Genomic DNA, 17,950 nt, shown 5'->3' with positions numbered 1-17,950 from the left:
AACACTTAATTAAAAAGGGTCAAGGTGTATGGGTTTACTCCAGATTAAAGTTCAAATTACCCTTACTAGTCATAACCCATATTGGATAATACCAAATAGTTTAATCAATGGAAAGGTTTTGGGCCAACGATAAACCCAATCATTTCGACGCTAAGCGTCCTAATAAGCCCAATACATGTGGCCTTGTTTGGGCTACTCGTAGGCTTGGCCCAATTCACCCTATATGCCCAAATCAACATGAATCGCGAAAACAAAATATCACTGGGCATAGGACCAGATTAACAATTTTATCACATTGAAACATAATTACCTAAATCATGATCCTAATATGTAAAAATCTGGACAACATGATCAACAGTTAATACATGATTCTTGTAAATATACATTGAGCAACAGAAGCTAACTATCATCCACCAACCAATAAGAATAGGCTTCGAGTTAAACTAGGGAGAGACAAATCATGTAGAAAAGAGGGGATAATCAGTAAAAGAGTATCCTTGAAGTCCAAAATAGAGCCAAACCCAAATTTCAATAGATAGTACTAACTACTTTTATTACAATGTCTCATGAAAGTGATATACTGGTGAATACTTGCTAAAATGGATATGACCTATTCACCCAAGCTTTAACCATAGCAATAGAGTTATCAATTTCTAACACCCAAACTTATTTTGGGCTTAATATTTGCTGATTTGGCCAACTAGTGGCCAAATCCACAACTACAACCAACAACCAATGACAACAACCTTCAGTAACCCTCAAACAGATATCACTTTGAGCAGGATCACTGATACCACAAGAATAGACATCATACAGGCACATCAAAGTTAATTATGACACAGGTTTCAACATATGAAGCTAGTGAATCAAGCAGTAATAAGTTCATGACATTAGACCCCTAATAATGAACAAGAAATCATTCAAATACATGTGAAGCCGCTGAGATAGACTGAATGTCAAAAGTAATGATTGTAAACACTACATCACATCCTAGCTATAAAAAGTTCAATTAAAGCTGGAAATAAACTAGGTGATATACTTTAAGTCATGACAAAACTGCTAGGATCAGACTTTGAAAGGAGGCTGAAGTTTAAACATTGGAGCATCAACTTTCATTCAACATTCATATTTCCACTCCAAGGATTCGAAAATGCACCTGGATACAGCCAAAAAACAGCTACAGAACTTCAAAGAAGAGAGTGAGATTAGCAGTATTTTAGCAGCAGTAGTTGGCAGCAAAACAACCCAATCTAATCCATGCTTAGAATCCAAAACCCAGCAAAATATTAGACCTCTTTTCAAACCAGAAAAAACAGCTGATGCAACAGTTTTTTAACTCTCTTTTTTGTGTTTTCTTTCTAATTTTGAACCTATATCAGTGTGTGTGTATTTCAGTCGTTTGCTAGTTCTAGGTATTCTGATCTCTGCCCAGAAAATGAAAGAAATGAGCGCTTTTATAGCAAGCTTTAGGGCAGCAAAATTGATTTTAAAACTTTACCATTTACTCCTTTCCTAATTTTTCATCTTTTCATTTTAGACCCTGAGTTTTAAGCCTGTATGTTAAACCAACCCATTCCCACCTTCTTGGAAACTTCCTAGTTAGTTAGGAAAGATTCCCTCAAGTTAAAATCCCCAAATTAACCTCCTAGTGCTTAAGAATTTCCTCAGAACCAAGCCTGATTCTGGGCTCAAAATAACTGAAATTGCCAGGCCTGCCTATCACACAAACAGGCCCAAACTTGAACCAAATCAAACGGACTGATTAATTGGCCCCAAAAAATAGCGTACAATTACTAATCTAACATATGCATTTGACTAATTAACCATGCAATTACCCTAATAATCCATCTTAATAGAACTAATCAAAATAATTATTAACACTAAACTGAGGATTCAACCAACAGAAAAAGAAACAAGTAAAAAAAAGGAAAGAGGAATACATTGATTTGGCCGGACATGAATGGACAAACACAGCTGAATGACAAGCGATGAAATCGATGAAACTTGGTTGGTCAGTGGTAGCTTGGCCGGAATCCAATGACTTCGAAATAGGTCAAAACTAATGACTTCGATACAAATGAGTCTTGACCCAAATCGAACAAAATGCTCCCAACAATTTGCACAAGGTCGAATTAGGGTTCTTCTGGGCGCTTTAGATCTGAAATTTACCGATTTTGGTGGGTTTTCCAATGTAATTGAAGGGAAATGTGAGATGACGGAAGTGTGGGGGTTTTCTGGTTAGAAGATGGAGGTGTTTGGGGTGGCGCCGCCGGCCGGTGAGGGTTTGGGGATTTGGGGTGGCTGGGTTCGATTAGGGTTTGGGTAGGTTAGAGAATGAGAGATGAAACTGGGGGGGGGGTGACCGGTTCTGACACTTAAATAACCATATGGTCCCGACTTCCGGTCCTTTGGAACTCATTGATCCAACGGTTGAGATGGGGGAGGGGGCAAAACGGGGTCGTTTGGTTAGGATGTGGAACTGGACCGGGTTGGGGAGAACTGGTCTTAGATCTGGAACGACTTGAGGGTTGAATGAGGTTTGGGCTTCAATGATTTGGCCCTAACAACACTATATTTCTAATTCTTTTTTTTTCTTTTTTTTTTTTCCAATTTTCCTTTCCTATTTTAATTAATTAAAACATAAGTCAAACTCATAAACTAAATTAATTTACAAAATTAAGCTAATTATTTAATATAATATTTACAAAAATTAATTACTCCTAAATTAAAAGAGGAAATAATTAATTTAAAATTAAAAGGTTAAAAATACAAAAATAAACCAATTTTTGTGATTTTCAATTTTAATAAAGCAACTAATTTACTAATTAACCTTAAAAATATAAAAATGACCTAAACGCAATGCATGGTAATTTTTTTTGGCTTTTTCATGATTTTTAACAAAAATAAGCATGCACAGAAATGCAAACAATTAGCACAAATTTTCACAAATCCTATAAAATTTTAAAAAATGGAAAAATTATTTTTCTTGTATTTTATGGGAGAAATTCCTATAGGGCGAAAATCACGTGTTCACAGCTACCAGTCGAGTATTTAGATGGCTCCATACGAGGCTTTGTATGGTAGGCGTTATAGATCTCCAGTTGGTTGGTTCGAGCCGGGTGAGGCTAGGCTATTGGGGACAGACTTGATGCAGGATGCCTTGGAAAAGTTAAAGGTAATTCAGGAGAGACTTCGTACAGCACAGTCGAGGCAAAAGAGTTATGCTGACAGGAAGGTTCGAGATGTGTCCTACATGGTTGGCGAGAAGGTTCTGTTGAAGGTTTTGCCCGTGAAGGGTGTTATGAGATTTGGGAAGAAAGGTAAATTGAGTCTTCGGTTCATTGGGCCGTTTGAGGTACTACGGAGGATTGGGGAGGTGGCTTATGAGCTTGCTTTGCCACCCAGTTTGTCGAGTGTGCATCCGGTATTTCATGTTTCTATGCTTCAGAAATATATTGGAGATCCATCTCATGTTCTGGATTTTAGCACGGTTCAGCTGAATGATGATTTGACCTATGATGTGGAGCCAATAGCTAATTTGGGTCGTCAGGTTAGAAAGTTGATGTCAAAGGATATAACTTCAGTGAAAGTGTAGTGGAGAGGTCGGCCCGTGGATGAGTCTACCTGGGAGACCAAGCAGGAGATGTGGAGTAGATATCCTCACCTGTTTGAGGCTTCAAGTATGTTTCTTGACTCGTTCGAGGACGAATGTTTGTTTAAGTTGGGGAGGATGTGACGACCCAGCCAGTTGTCTCTTGAGTTACCGCTCTGTTTCCCCTATTTCTGATTTTGTTGCTTTGTCTATTGGTTCTATATGTGATTGGGTTGATTGGTTTGGGTTTGGAAAGGATTTGGTAAGGTTTGAGACACTTAGTCTCTTTTGAGGAAGCTTAAGTTGAAAAAGTCAACAAGATGTTGACTAATGTGTTAGAGGGCTTGGATGTGAGTTCCGATGGTTCGGTTAGCTTCGGGAGGTGATTTGGGACTTAGGAGCGTGATCGGAATAAGTTTTGGAGGTCCGGAGTAGATTTAGGCTTGAATTGGCGAAATTGGATTTTTGGCGATTTCCGGTTGATAGGTGAGATTTTGATATAGGGGTCAGGATGGAATTCTGATAGTTGCAGTAGTTCCGTTGTATCGTTTGGGATGTGTATGTAAAATTTCAGGTCATTCGGACGTGGTTTGGTTGGGTTTTTGATCAAAAGCGTAATTTAGAAGATTTTAGAAACTTAGGCTTGAATCCGATGTGTTTTGGTTGATTCGGTGTTGTTTGAGGTATTTTGAAGATTGGTATAAGTTTGAATAAGGTTTTAGGATATGTTGGTGCTTTTGGTTGAGGTCCCGGGGGCCTCGGGGTGATTTCGAATGGTAGACGGAGAGTTTCAGATTTTTTGTGAAGCTACAGATTTTCTGCTTCTGGTATTTCCGCACCTGCGGATTGGGGACCGCAGGTGCGATGCCGAAAATGCGAGGAAAAGACCGCAGAAGTGGTCAAGGAGGAGAAGGGCAGGAGCCGCAGATGCGGTGGGCTGAACGCACCTGCGATGGTGCATGTGCGGCTACATGATCGTAGATGCGATTTTGGACTTTTAAGTGAAAGTCGCAGAAGCGGCTCATTGACCGCAAATGCGGTACCGCAGAAGCGGTATCTGGGCCGCAGGTGTGGAATCCCTGGGCCAGAAGGTATATATTGTTTCCTTCGTGAAATTTTGCTAAGTTCTCCATTTTTGAAGACGGGAAGCGAGCTAGGGCAGTGATTTCAAGGGAAGATCGATGGGAATCAGTTGGGTAAGTTCCCTAAGCTTCATTACTTGGGTTTATGATCATTTTTCTATTGTTTAATAATAGTATTAGTGGAGATTAAGGAAGAAAATTGGGGATTAGGGCTTGAAATTAAGAGACTTTAAAATGAGAATTTGAGGGGTCATTTGGACTTCGATTTTAGTGTTTTTGGTATGTATGGACTCGTGGAAGGATAAGGACTCCGTTGATGTGATTTTTACCAAGTTTCGAGACGTGGGCCTGGGGGTCAGGTTTGGCCAATTTCGGGATTTTTGGTATAATTTGATTTATTTCGCATGGGCTTCGTCCCATTAGCCTATTCAATCTTATGATTCTGATTTTGGGTAGATTCGGCACGAGTTGAGGCCGAGGTGAGAGGCAAAGGCGTCGCGGAGTAGTGTTTTTATTTGGTTTGAGATAAGTAATCATTGTAAATCTAGAATTGAGGGCACAAAACCCCGATATTTGAATTGCTTTGATAAATACGGTGACACACATGCTAGATGACGAGCGTGTGGGCGTGCACCGGTAGGGATTGTGACTTGGTCCATCTCAAAGCGACTATTAAGCCGCGTATTTGATTTGAAACCTTATGATATTCCGTACTTTAGTCATTATAATGTATTATGGGTTGTATGTCATGTTTGGGGCCTTGTGCCGACCTGTTGAGACCCTTAGGGACATTTTTACTATCTTTCCTCACTCTACTTGTTTGAAAGCATATCCTCAGTCATGTTTTACCTGTTTATTGTTTAAACTGGTTGTATCACTCTACTTCTTAAATGTGAGAACCGTTTGGACTGAGTTCCCTAATTTCTACTGTTGTGCCCGAGAGGCTGTGAAGTTAATGACTGGGAGAGGTTGAAAACCTAATGGTGAGGATATTTATATATGTATGAATTATGGATCGGGCTGCACGCCGCAACGATATATATATTGGATCGGGTTGCGCGCCGCAGCGATATGACGCTTGGGCAGTAGGAGCCCATCCGGAGTCTGTACACCCCCAATGAGCGTAGTCGACTATAAATTATGGATCGGGCTACATGCTGCAGCGGTTACTATGACTATTATTATTATTATTATGAGATATTGATCAGCCTGAGTTTTGAGAGTGAGTATTAAGTGACAAGAGTTGAGTCACGAGGGACTGAGAGGCTGCCCGAGAGGCCATATCCTGAGTGATACCTTGCCGAGGGGCCCATGTATGATATTTTCACTGATTTCACTCTTCTTTTAAAATAAACCTCTGTTGAAAAATTGCTAAGTATATGATTTCAAGTATTCCAACTGAAGATTTTATGACGAAACTGGTTTTAAACTATGAAGTTTGATTCGTTATTCTGTTGTTTATTCCTTTATATGATTTTTAACTGCTCGTCACTGCTTTCAGACCTTATTTACTTTAGTTACTTACTGAGTTGGCATACTCACGCTACTTCTTGCACCTTGTGTGCAGATCCAGGTGCCCAAGCGGCAGAGTGAGCGTCCTCAGCTTATCTAGAGTTTGCCGGAGATTTGCAAGGTAGTTGCATGGCGTTCGCAACCCTGCTTTCCTCCTTCCTATCTATTTATTTTCTACATTTTTAGACTTATGATGTATTAGACAGTCGGTTGTGTATTTAGAGGCTCTAGACATGTGACACCAGATGTTTGGGCTGTGTTGTCTTATGTATTATTGATTTCCGCACATTTTGGTTGTTTTAAAACTTCTTATGAAAATTGGTATTCAAACTCGTGTTAGAAAAATGGTTTTATAAAAGAAAAAGAATTGTGATTAATGTTTGGGTTGGCTTGCCTAGTAATGTGATAGGCGCCATCACGACCAGTATTCGGGGTTGTGACACATTCCTTTTTCAACTTTTCGGATCAAGGCGGGAGATGCAAAGCTTTTAACTTCAATCACGTATTGAGCAATCCACATCTTTTCTCCGCTTCTGCACTTTGAATTCACTTCTTTTTCTTTTTTCTTCTTTTTCTTTTATTCTGGATTGAGACTCCTTCTTTTGGTCGTCTCGAACCCTGTGCCTCGAGGAATAACCTTCTCAAACACCAAAACAAACAAACGAATGAAATTTTTTTGCCCTAGTTTTCACTACAAAAATTTTGTGAGTTATTTATAAACAAAACTCTATACTATTTCATTATTGAAAGCAATAAAATCAGGATTGTGTATCCTTGGGAAAAAAGATTAGGGAGTGAAGATCCTATATCTAAAATGAAATCAACTACGGATTGAAAACCATATTGTTGGAAAATCATCAACCAAGGAATGGGAACCCTATGTTGGCATCAGGTTATGCTGGCATCAACTAGGGAGTGGAGACCCTATATTGGCATCAACTAGGGTGTGGTGACCCTGTATTGGCATCAGGTTATGCTAGCATCAACTAGGGACTGGAGACCCTATGTTGGCATCGACTAGGGAGTGGTGACCCTATGTTGGCATCAGGTTATGCTGACATCCACTAGGGAGTGCAGACCATATGTTGGAAAAGTCATCGGGTTATGCCGACATCAACTAGGGAGTGGGACCCTATGTTGGAAAAGTCATCGGGTTATGCCGGCATCAACTAGAGAGTGTGACCCTATGTTGGAAAAGTCATCGGGTTATGCTGGCATCAACTAGTGTCGGAATCAACTAGTGTCGGCATCAACTAGGGAGTGAGACCCTATGTTGGAAAAGTCATTGGGTTATGTCGGCATCAACTAGGGAGTGGGACCCTATGTTGGAAAAGTCATCGGGTTATGCCGACATCAACTAGGGAGTGGGACCTTATGTTGGAAAAGACGCAACTAGGGATTGGACACCATACTACCTGGATTTTGATTTTTTCTTGTTCTTCTTGTTCTTCTTCTTTTCATTTTCATCATCATTTCTTCTCCTTTTTTTTTAATTTCATAGAATTAGTAAATGCGGGAAAGAATTTTGGAGGTGTCTTCCCTTTTGGAGTTATTGTTGTGAAGCTGTTTCTAGCCCTTGCACCATTTCTTTTTGGTTGCACCTGCTTCTTGCAAGGTTTCTTTTGGATTGCACCTGTTTCCTATTTTTCAAACAAAGAATATTTGCCAGTTTGAAACGGTGGTTGGTTTTGTATCCTTGATTATTTCAACCACTAGATCTCGGTGTAACAACCCGACTGGTCGTTTTGCTTTTTAGAACCCCTTTCCCCTAAATAAAACTTCTCATGCTTGCTTTAACAAATTTACGACCCGCAGGGATGGTTGGTTCGAGATTTGGAAAAATTTAGGTTGAAATATGTTCATTTGATTCCTTAAGATTTTCATAAAAGGCTAAGTTTGACTTTGGTCAACATTTTGAGCAAACGGACCCGGATTCGTGTTTTGACGGTCTTGGGGGTCTGTAGGAAAATATGGGACCTGGGCGTATGCCCGAAATCGAATTCCGAGGTCCCTAGGCCGAGTAATGAATTTTTATTAGAAATTGTTAAATTGAAATTCTAAGGATTTAAAGAAACTAAATAAGGGTTGATCACTTGGGTATCGGGCTCGTATGTTGGTTTCGGAGCCCGGTACAGGTCCAATATAACATTTAAGACTTGTCCGCAAAATTTGGAGTCAATCCGAGTAGTTTAAGGGCGTTTCGGCTCGTTAGAGGAAATTTAAGAACTTGAAGTTCATAAGTTTGATTCAATTGGTTTTAGGGGTGATTCTTAGATTTAGGGTTATTTCGGGCTTTCTGAAGGTTCGACCAGGCCCGTTTCATGATTTCAGACTTTTCTGTATGTTCGGGCGGGGCCCGGGAGCCCCGAGCGTCAATCGGACGAGGCTCGAGTGAAGTTGGAAATGTTGAGAAGTGCTGAAGCATCTGCTTCTGTTATAACCACACTTGCGGTTGGTCGACCGCAGGTGCGAGACCGCAGAAGCAGTCCGCTTATCGCAGATGCAGCCAAGGTAGGCCAGGCCCAGAACCGCAGAAGCGGCTTCCAGACCGCAGAAGCGGTCGCAGTCCGCTTGGCCGATTCTGCAGATGCGTCCCCTGACCGTAGATGCGGAAATCGCTGAAGCAGTGAGTTTTATTTAATACGGGTTCTAAGTCATTTTTGCCACTTTTCACTCCTCCATTGACAATTTTGGGAGCTTTGGAGAGAAGACTTCCACCTGGCATCTTGAGGTAAGTTTATCCCACCTATTCTTAGTTTAATACTGGTGTCTTAGGTAGATTAAACACTAGGATTTATGTAAAATCATGGGGTTAAAGCAAAACCTAGGGTTTTTGATAAAACTTAGATTTTTTCACGAAATTCGGTATGAAGCGAAGTTGAAATTATATATTATTGATTCTTAGGTTACAAAGAACAACTTTCTTCGAAAAATTTCGGAATCGAGGCGCGTGGGCCCGGGGTCGAATTTTAGGAATCTTGTGTTTAAGGTTGGGAAATTACTTTAATAGTTAGGATGTGATCTTATGAGCTTGTATTGACTAGTTCTTACCCCATTTAACTAGTTTTGGATCGTTCGGCTCCAAACTGAAAGTTCGGGCTCGTTCTTGGTATTGGAAGTGCACTTTGGAGCGAGGTGAGTCTCCTTTCTAACCTTGTAAGAGAAAATTGTCCCCATAGGAGTAATAATTGTATAATTTGCTACTAAATGCAGGGGCTACGTACGCACTAGGTGACGAGAATCCGTGCGTAGCTACTATCATGTTAATTGTACGGGTAGTTTAGGACCAGTGTCATGCTATATTTGCAAATGTTATGTCTTTTTGCTAATGTGATCATTTAGGATATGCTAGAGAATTGGAAATGAACATAAGTGAACATATGTTGTGTTGAACACTGGTATGAGTTTATTTGAATATAAATGCGCCTTCTTGTATTTTTCTGTTGATAACTGATATTGGTGGATCGGGCCGATCACCACGGCAGAAATAGATGCATCTATGGTTCGCGCCATTCGACCCTCTAGTAGTGCACAGTTTCTTTTATGTAGAATCGGGCCGTCGACCTCGGCATAACGTGCGCATGATATTTATGTGAATTTATTATTGATGACCTGCCTGATACATGGCTTAAATTGTAAAGGATTAACTGGGGTATTGAAATGACATGACTTAGAAATACTTATTTCAACTATTATATATTGTGACCATCATGCCTGGCATAATATCATATTATATTATTTGGGCCTAGTAGGTATCAAGTTGACCTCTCGTCTCTACTTCTTCGAGATTAGACGAGATACTTACTGGGCACATATTATTTATGTACTCATGCTACGCTTCTGTACTTAATTGTACAGGTTCTGAGGTAGGTTCATCTGACTATCAGACCGATGCGCGCCCCTGATCATAGTCCGAGACTTCCACGGTGAGCTACTTCCCTTCCTGTGCCGATCAGCAGCTGGATGGAGTCTTCCTTACTTTTGACTGTCTATTCTGTTTCAGACAGTAGGATAGATGTATTATTTTGTATATTCTACTAGTTGCCCACAGCTTGTGACACCAGGTCTTGGCACACACATTAGTAGACGTTTCTTTTGGACTGTATAATTATTATTGAATGTTGCATATTATCACCTGCTTTTAATTGCAAATTATGAAAAATGTTGTAACTGTTTGGGTAAGTAAAATAAGAATTCACTAGTACTTCCGCGTTGGCTTGCTTGACAACGGTGTTGGGCGCCATCATGACCTATTATGGAAAAATGGGCCGTGACACTCGGCCCCTTTTATCTGCAACTGGTTATTTCCTGAATACTGATTGCATTTCTGACCCTGGAGAAATTCTGGCTTTTCTAGACTTTGCCATTGCGATTGGTCGACTTTATTTTGCTTCTGTAGGCTTTACCCTTCTGACTTGTTGTTTTTTTTCTTTTTTCTAACTTTAGAGCATTGGGGAACTTTTGGCTCCTCAAACTTTATCGCAACAGCTAGTCGCGTGGGACTTAACCTTTTCCAACTTTATTTCGCCTTTATAGGCCTTTCATTTCTGGCTTCTTTCTTCCAACTTCAATTTCAAAGCATTTGGAGTCCCTTGGCTTCTCAAATCTTTGCCGAGACGGTTAGCCACGTGGGACTTAACCTTTTTCAACTTTATTTTGCCTTTATGGGCATTTGACTTTGATTTTCTTTCTTTTTAGGAGTTTTTTTATTTTAAAGCATCAACCGTCATGGCTAGTCGAAGTCGACTCGATGCACCTGCCGAGGTTGGGTATCTTCTTGAATATTGGCTCGTATCAAACAGAAGCCCACTAAATGAATCTTGCCATCCTTTCTTTGCCTCAGTTTTGGAACAGAGTTAGACCGAAAGGGATTCATAGAAAACAAACAATGGAATGGAGAATGAGTGTAAACAAGAAATGTCCCTTTCGGGGAAAGGAAAGAAGGACATATCTAGAGTGCATGCGGACTTCAATGAACATGATATGGCTTTTGGACTGGATGCCTGATCCGTATAAACCGTCCGACTCTCAGAAATTCATCACAACCTTTGCCTCAAAATCGCGAAACCTTGACAGGACTCTGTCGATGCCTGATGGCTGTGAGGATCCTCTTTTCGATCAGGGGCGCCCTTTGCGGTTTTCACCAGCTAACATCTCTCATTTCTCTTCTCACTATTGCCTTACAGTGCTCTTTGTAAGTTTTCACTAATAAGACTCTCTCATTTTTTATTTCTCTGCACTTGCCGTCGCCTCACAATGTCCGTGTGGGTTTTCACCAATAAGACTCTCTCATTTTATTTCTCTCATTTTGATTGCATCAAATTCAAGTAGTTGTATTCTCTAATCCTTAGAACATTCTCACCGATTGATCAGAAGGACTTGAAGGATTTGGGAAAAAATGATCTGGACTGAATTACAACTTTGGAACCTTTTAGGCAAAATCATTGCTGAAACATTATAACATCTGCCCCAAATGTATCCTTTCGGAATCAAGTCAAACGTAGTTCAGGGAACTTTGTTTTTGATTTTCTTTTGTTTTTCTTTTCTTTCTGTTTTGTTTTCCTCTCTCTCTTTTTTTTCATTTCATTTTCTTTGTCTTTTCTCCCCCTTTTGTGTCTTTCTTTTCTTCTCTTGTTTTTTTTCTTTCATTCTTCATTTTATTTTTTTCAATTTTTTTAAAACTTTTAGTTTCCAATTAGGATAGTCAAAGAATAGGAGTTGGCTCAAAGGGTTTGCAAAGGATTGGATATTTGGATAGTGAGAAAGAAAGCCTTTTTAATCTCAATCGGAGAACATTAATGCTATATAGAAGATCCAACATAGTACCTTTTGACTGCATTTGTATTGACAGTTATTTCAGGGACATTTCCTTCGATGTGTCCCAAGTACAACGCACTCTTTTGGCAGTACTCTTGTTGCAATGTATGAACCTTTCCAATCTGGAACCAATTTTCCTTCAGTTGTTCCAACTCTTTGTTTTATTTTCTTAAACTTACTTCATTGCAATCTAATTCTTGATTCATTATTTCGAGGTCTGACAACGTTTCAGGATCTGGGCATGAAGTCCGCAAGCATGTCATATTATTGAAATTTGCATTTAATAGAACTGAAAAGAGAATAAGAAAAGTGACAAGATTAAGAAAAGAGACATTCCTAGACTTTTTTTTTTTTTTGAATTTTAAAAGATAGAAGGGTTAACATCGAAAAGTAAGACAATAAAGTAAAACATCCGGATTACACCCTGAGATAATCTGGACGCAGAAAGGATAGAAAGACTGGCTACCGAGATTCCCGTCTGATAGGGAACTTTCAGGCTTGGCGACCGTTTTTGGCTTTTCTTCTGTCCCGGCAATGGCTGCAATGGCCTTCAGTGCCGGATCGAATTCCTCATTGTAAGCAGACAACATAGAGTTCGTCACATCAGGAGCCTCTTCGTCCCGAATCGTCCCAAAGAACGATTCTTTCAGCTTCGATCAAATCTTCAATTGCCCTTTGGAGGGTCCAACCGTCCTCTGTACTGTGTCCCGCTGCTCCAGAGTGCTATTCATATCTAGCATCAGCTCGGTGCGAGGGCGACTCGGGGTTTGGCCGATTTGGGGCAACTGGCTGCAGTAAACCTCGCCTGACTAGTTTTTGGAAGAAGCCCGAGTATGATTCACCAATAGGGGTGAACTGATTCCTTTTGAAAGGTTCTCTTGGGTGAGGATTGTACTGGGGAACATTTGATTGGGGATTATATGGAGCTCAGTAAGAATGGACATATCTGGGAGGTGGAGCTCGATTTTGTATATAATGTTGTGGCCGCGTGCAAGGTTACGCGTTCATCACCACATACCAACAAAACCAACCACCTGAACAGAACCTGGCTAATTTGCTCACACCACAACCTTGTTAGTTTTGAGACATTTAACATATTGGAAATCATATGTTGGGATGCAATGCACCTAACACTTAAACGCTTCTACTATGTGTTTGAACGATTGCATGTTCATCCCGACCTTAACTAACTCTTTCAGTATGTACCTCTTTTCTTTTATTTCTGCCTCTCTTTAATCACTTTTGATTTTTTTTTTCATTTCGTCTCTGTCGCTCTTTGATTTTTTGGCACTAACTTTTTTTTATTCGCTCTTTTATTTTTGTCATTCTCTTTTTTTCTTTTTCTTTTTGTCACTTTTTTTCTTTTCTTTTTTTTTTCATTCAATTTTTCTTTCTCTCTTTTTTTCAGTTTATTTTCCAGTCAATTAATTTTATGGCTATGATCGAATCTGATGGCGATTGCCTACGTATCATGACGTCGCATGAATCAAATCTTGCGTAGCTCGGGAAGATTGGGAATTGAGTAAATAAACTAACTTTATTTTTCTATTTTTTTCCTATTTTTTTTATAACATTCCGACCATGAAAGTGTTTAGAATAAGAATATATTTTTTTGCATTTCATTTATTTTTCTTTTGGAATTTTTGAAAGAAGGCTTTTAAAGAGGAAAAATGTATTTTTGGATTTTTGGTTTTGATTTTTATTCTTTTTTTTTTTAAAGAAAAACTTCTAAAGAAGAAAGAAAATATTTTTTGATTTTGATTTGTTTTCTGGATTTTCGTAAAAAGGACTTTTTAAGAAAACATGTCGGATTTCTGAGTTTTTTTTTTAAATTTATAAATGTACTTCTAACGAAAATATTTTTGGACTTCAATTTTTCAATTTTTTTATGACATTTACGAAAGAAGGACTTTTAAAGAAGAATATTTTTTTGGATTCTTTTTTTTTCTAATTTTCTTTTTTGAATTTTTGGGAAAAATACTTCAAAATAAAGGAAACTCGTATTTTGGATTTTGATTATTGATTGATTTTTCTTTTTTCTTCTTTTTTCATATGAAAGACTTCAGAAAGAAAGAAACTATTTTTTTTGATTTTAAAAATCTTTTTTTTTTGAATTTTCTAAGAAAATGCTTCGAAAGAATGAATTAAAGGAAAATATTTTTTAATTATTTAAAAAATTGGGGCCAGAACCGATGAGGTTTGCCTACGTAGCTCACATTAGGTGAGAATCAAACCCGCGTAATTCGCCAGTTTTGACAGAACATGGAAATATGGCACTTGAAAATTTCGGCTCATTTTGAAATGACTTTTTTTTTCTTTTTTTTTTCCAGAATTTCACCAGAGTTTCAGCGTTTTCAAATACCTAACTCACTCTTGTTTTTATTTATTTTTTTTCTTTTTTTATTGATTTCCTTTCCCTATCCTAGAAGTCGATCAACATGCAAGCCGAAACAAACAAATGCGTGAGTAGCACGTAAAATACATTAGGATGGTCTTTTAATGTGGGTACACTTGTCCTAGACGGACCCAACTCCTGTGTTGAGTTCCCAAAGCCAAAGGCATGTGATGCAAACAAACGTACTTACTAGGGATTCAACATGAGGCTATGTTATTCTAGGTTTAAAAATTTGGGTGTATTGTTCTAGACTTGGCTTACACGAGCGAACAGCTCGAGCCGGGGGGAGGGGCAGTGTACCAGAAATACAGAAGTTTCACCGGCTTTGCAACTTGTCCAAACCTCGTTCTAAAATTGGGATATGACGCTAACAAAAAAGAAGTCACGCGAAGCGCCCGCTTCCGAGAAGATTTAGAAAACTCAGAGATAAGAGGGTTTCGTAACAGTTTTTATATACAATTTAATCAATATCAAAGCGGTAAAAAAAGGACATTTAGCACATTAGGCTCAAACACGTAAAAATCAGACAATCATGAAAGCCAATCATAACATCTATTTGAAACTCGAATTCTGAACCCTGAACCAGAAGTTCGGGGTTCTTATCCCTAGCAGAGTCGCCAGAGCTGTCAGACCTCCTTTTTACCCGAGAGGAGGTATAAGGAAGTTTTTCCAATTGAAGTGACATTAATCAAAATGGGATTATTTATTGATTTAGAGTCGCCACTTGGGATCATTATTGGTGTCCCAAGTCACGGGTTTATTTTAAATCCCAAATCGAATAAAATTAACTCTATTTTTGGTTCGCAAATACAGAAGATCAGGTAAGGAATTCTGTTAACCTGGGAGAAGGTGTTAGGCATTCCCGGGTTCCGTGATTTTAGCACAGTCGCTCAACTATTAATAATTGGTCTAATTATCTAATTTATTACATGTTTTATACCTATTGTGCATTTTTAATCTTTTAAACCGCTTTTATTTGTTTATGGAATTATTTTCTAGAACAAGTCACGATTGTCGTACACTTGTAGTTTTGGTACACATTACAAACCACGCTACATGAAATGCACCCGCGATATGCGATATATTTATTTTATTATTGTTCGAAGTTATGGTCGGGTCATATGAAATGCACACCCGAATAGGGGATTATGTATCATGACCATGCCACGGGATCCGTACCCATGACCACGATATTTATTATTAATCGCACCTAAAGCAAGCTACGATGTTCATGATTATCCTAAAATTAATCTAAAATAAAACTGCCTAATAGAGCAATACCAATAAAATATGGGAGAGTAAAACATTAATTGCTCCAAAATTTCAAGCAAATGGCATGTTATGCAAACACTCTTACCTCAGGATCGACTAATCAAACCCAGTTGGTATCTTCTTGCAAATCTTCAGTTGACTGAATGACAAAAGAAACTCTCTTGTATACGATACTTTCGAATGCCTTCTGGACTTCACCAATTTCAGAAACGTGATCGGTGGCGCTTGGATCCTCATTCTCCAAGCTCATTGTGCAATACCACGTAAAACAACTTGTGCACCAGCTATACTTCACCCACAAAATAAAAACACTTGATACAAGAAATCAATCAACAATAATAAACGAGATTCAAGTCCATCTTCTACAAAACTTCTTTCAAATCAACCCCCAGCAGAAAAGCGATCCAATAACATTCCAACTAATCCAAATTTGCAATAAAGTACCAAAATTTATAACATGATCAAACCAATACGAAATTCCTGTTGAAAGCAAAGAAAACAGTTCGAAGTATCAAATAGAAGCCGGAAATGATTCGGAATGAGCGCAGTCCACCTCGCCGGAAACCTCAACAAACCTCGTCGGAAATCGATCGAAAACCTCGACTGTTCTCTCAACCCAAAAACGCTTCATATTTTCCGTTTCAGTGATGTGGCTTGCGTTTCTTTGTGGTTGAATTTTGTGAAGTTGCTATTTGGTGATTATTTCAAGTGGCGTTCGTGGTGTTTGAAAGCAGCTGGTTGCTGGCCGGAATCGGATAAGGAGGTTGCCGGCGAGTTGAAGACGCCTGGAATCGGAGTTGGGAAGCTGTGGTGCTTTTCGACCAGTGGTCGTTTGGAGGATTGTTTCTGGAGTTTTTTAGGACTGGAGAAGAAGATCGACACTGCTGCTTCTTTCTTCTCTTAGCTTCGGAGATTCTAAGGAATTTGCTTATATTTTGTTCCTGTCTGTTGCAGCCGATTTTGGAGTTCTCTTAGGTCTTAGTTGGGTCTAGGTTGTGAAGACGTAGAAGAAGAGTTTTTTTTAAAGTGTTAGGGTTTTATGGGTATTGGGTTTGGATTTATGGCTTAAGGGTCCGAAAATTAGGTCTAAAAAGGGCTTTTTGAGCCCAAATTTTATTCTTTTTTCTTAAACAAGTCTAAAAATACTATATCATTTACTAATTAATCTTACTTAAGTAAAATAACTATTAAAATAAAACTAACCATTAAAACAAACCTATTTTTGTTATTCTTCAAATATCATACTAAAAGATAAAAATGGAATTAGATTGAAATTATTACAAAATTAAAATAATATTCCTACTAAACTACTAATATTCCCGAAAATAAAGTAGAACTTCTTTTTGTATTTTTGAATTTTATGAAAGATAGATAAACAAAAAATAACAAGACAAAATAAAGTAAAAGAGTCAAAACTAGTTGAAATAGTGATATTTGGCCTAAACTAAATATATAAATGCTAAATATGTAAAATCTTGGGGATGGTCAAAAATTACATATCTACAATTACACCCCTCCAATTACACCCAATTCCATGTTGACCAAGTAATTACTTGGCCAAACAAACATGCCACACTGTGTAATGCAATTACACCTAAATCTAATTCTTAGGTGGCTTTTCACACAAGCTTTAAAATTTGTGGGGACCCCAAAACATAGGCAAAATAGTGTAGTATTTACGCATCATGCCCCTTTATAGTTTTAAATTAAAAAATAACTTATTTAGATCATTTATGTGTAAAAGACAGATCTTTTACGCGTAAAAGTAAATCTGTCATGTGTAAAAAAAGAGTTAGAGCCATAAAACTAAAAACAAGTTTGTAATGAGCCACAAAACTAATTAACCTCAAAATAGTCTACACGGTCAAAAATTAAAGAAGACAACAATATAAATATAAATGTAACGACCCGACTGGTCGTTTTGCGTATTTATAAAGACCTGATCGATCGTTTTGTGGAATTACGCCTCGTTACCCCTTTTTATGCTTCAGACATGTGTGTTTATGGTTTTATGACTTGTGGAGTTGGTTAGTTTCGTTCTGGTAAGCTTTCGGGTTGATTTGGACCCTTTGATTCTTGGCTTAGAAGCCTATGTTAGAAATGTTGACCAAACTTTGAATTTTGTGAAAACGACCGCAGAAATGTGTTTTAATAGATCCGATAGCTTCGTATCGTGATTTCGGACTTGGGCGTACGCCCGGAATTGAATTTGAAAATCCATAGGTTAATTTATGTTGTTTCACCGAAATTTAGCAATTTGAAGTTGAAAAGTTTGATCGT

The 17,950-nt window shown here is 38.5% G+C and overlaps 1 long non-coding RNA gene across 1 annotated transcript; it reads right to left on the bottom strand.

Moving 5' to 3' along the window:
• Window positions 1–862: 862 nt before the first annotated feature.
• LOC138884378 (uncharacterized) lies at window positions 863–16,684 on the bottom strand. The gene is made up of 2 exons (XR_011404568.1): window positions 15,756–16,684; window positions 863–1,156 (listed from the first exon to the last, which is right to left on the bottom strand). It is a non-coding gene; the product is annotated as an uncharacterized lncRNA (long non-coding RNA).
• Window positions 16,685–17,950: the final 1,266 nt, after the last annotated feature.

The sequence above is a fragment of the Nicotiana sylvestris genome, chromosome 12 (assembly GCF_000393655.2).
Source record: "Nicotiana sylvestris chromosome 12, ASM39365v2, whole genome shotgun sequence".
Lineage (NCBI taxonomy): Eukaryota > Viridiplantae > Streptophyta > Magnoliopsida > Solanales > Solanaceae > Nicotiana > Nicotiana sylvestris.
This window is presented reverse-complemented; position numbering and strand designations above follow the sequence as displayed.